Source organism: Vulpes lagopus, unplaced genomic scaffold (genome assembly GCF_018345385.1).
Source record: "Vulpes lagopus strain Blue_001 unplaced genomic scaffold, ASM1834538v1 ctg1190, whole genome shotgun sequence".
Classification (NCBI taxonomy): Eukaryota; Metazoa; Chordata; class Mammalia; order Carnivora; family Canidae; genus Vulpes; species Vulpes lagopus.
In genome coordinates, this window is record NW_024570441.1 from 1 (window position 1) to 2,412 (window position 2,412).

General features: G+C 53.5%; 1 pseudogene; it reads left to right on the forward strand.

Moving 5' to 3' along the window:
- The first annotated feature begins 1,494 nt into the window (after positions 1-1,494).
- On the forward strand, positions 1,495-2,141 carry LOC121483793 (annotated as a pseudogene).
- Positions 2,142-2,412: the final 271 nt, after the last annotated feature.

The window sequence follows — 2,412 nt, forward strand, 5'->3', positions numbered from 1 at the left end:
ACCACAGCCGTTGTCAGAGGCTTTGGGAGACGCAAGTGGAATAAGCAGACCTAGAGGGTGTCTCCAGCTGCAGTGGAATGGTATTCTGGCTACCTCCTGGCTTAGAACACTGTTACTTTCTCATGCCCGAGAACGCAGCTAGTTGAAAGCTGGCTTGTAGGCGTGCTTCCATGTGCAGCTGAGTTCCAGGTAGGACCCTCCAGCAGCTGACTGCCCGTAGACGTAGGTACCAGCATCCTTATGTTAGGTGCCAGAAGGGTTGGTGAAGAGCATGTGTAAGGACAGATTCTCCTCAAGTTGTATCTGATCTCGAATGTAAAAGTACATTGCAACGTCCCCTTGGTACAATGAGAGTGTAGCTCGGTCTTACTCCCTTCAAAGTGATCTAGCAGACATCTGCCTGCAAAAGCATACACCACTTCTGAAGTTTGGGCTTATGGACGTCCCAGCCCACATCCTGCCTGCACGTACACCGCGCCTCCTAACAGGCCTAGACCCGGATGCGTGCCTGAAGTTTTTGTGAGAGGGTAAGTGGAAAAATCCCGTGCCCCCAAGACTAGTGCATCCAAGCTCAACCAGCGATTTCCTAGTATTTCCTGTGTGAGCCGGGTGCTACATCCTAAGTGCCCTCATATGAAGATGCTATCTGAACGCCTTGTCCCGAAAGCAACTTACTTCGGAGAGTTGAGCTCACCCTCATCCCTCACAGTTGCACACTGCCTGCAGAAAGGTTTCCAACATGTGCACCCCAGCCGTTTGTCCAAGGCTGGAGACAGCAAGTGGAATAAGCAGACCTGGAGGGTGTCTCCACCTGCAGTGGAGTGGTATTTCTGGTGCCTCAGTGCCCTTTGAACACTGTTACGTTCTCATGTTGCGAGGAACGCAGCTAGTGAAAAGCTGGCTTGTAGGTTGCTAGTCCTTGTTCGATGCTTAGTTCATGGCAGGATCCTCCCGCATTCTGACTGCCCGTAGACGTAGGTCCCAGACCCTATATAGGTGCCAGAAGGGGTTTTGTGTGAAGAGCATGTGAAGTGACAGGATTCTCCTCAGGTGTACTGATCACAATGCAGACATTGCCATACTCCATGTTCAATGAGAGTGTAGCTCGGTTCCTAGCTCCCATCACAGTGTCTAAGGATGGGTTGGAGCCCCAGAGGAGGGCAGGGCGAGGTTGTGGGTTTGGGTCCTGGCGTCCTCCACCGCCCCGGGGTCCTCCTTTTTTCTATTTTGCCCCCATCCTCCTCCTCCTCCCCCATCCCCCCTTCCTCCTCCTCCGCCCGCGGGGCCCCCCTCGCCTTCCACCAGCCCGCCCTATTGTTCCGCCCCCGCTCCTGCCGCTTCCCCTTCAGGCCCGATCCCCCTGTTCCCCTCAGTCGCCTCGAGCCTGCAGTTTTGGCTTCACCCCCACCAGTGACCAAAGACTTGACCACTCAAAGTCTTCCAGCCCCCGGACACTGCTCGACATGGACACCGGGTGACAATGAAGGTGATTAAATGTCCACTCTCACCATCCGGCTACTTATGCAATGAAAGGAAGTTGGCAGTATCATCGAAAGAAAGAGAATCAGTTTAAGAAGATGCGTGAGGAGAGTGGTCACGTATCAACATCTCAGAAGGGAATTGTCTGAGAGAAGATCACTTTGGCTGGACCCACTAACGCCATCTTCAAGCCTTTTGCTATGATCCTTGACAAACTGAAGAGGAATCAGCAGCTCTATGACCAATAGCACAGCTGCCAGTAGACCCCCAGTTACACCGGAGGCTGGGGTCCCTGCCAGTCAGTGGTGGGCTCTCTCTTGGGAAAGGTGGTTGCAAGATCAAGGAAATACGAGAGAGTACAGGGGCTTCAGGTCCAGGTGGCAGGGGATATGCTCCCCAACGTCAACTGAGCGGCCATCACTATTAGCTGGCATTCCGCAATCGCTTCATTGAGTGTGTGAAACAGATCTGCGTGGTCAGTGTTGGAGTCCCCCCCGAAGGGCTGTGACCATCCCGGTACTCGGCCCAAGCCGTCAGTTCTCCAAGTCATCTTTGCAGGTGGTCTGGAACATTGTACAGCACAGCAGCGACAGTGCGAGCTTTCCCCACACCACCCCGTCCATGGTGCCTCAACCCTGACTTGGCTGGAGGGACCCCTCTAGAGGCCTATACCAGTCAGACAGTATGCCATTCCACAGCCAGAAAATTGACAAGCAGCACCAGGGCAATGTCAACAGGCTCATTTTCCCATGACGCATGGCAAAAACCGGATTCAGTGGCTATGGAATCCAGCTCTCCAGGTGAAAGGCCTATTGGGGTTTGGATGCATCTGCTCAACACTTCTCATGACTCACCATTCCAAACGATTTGAATTGGCTGCATAATCAGGTCGTCAAGGCCGCCAAAATCAATGAATCCGCAGGATGTCTGGGG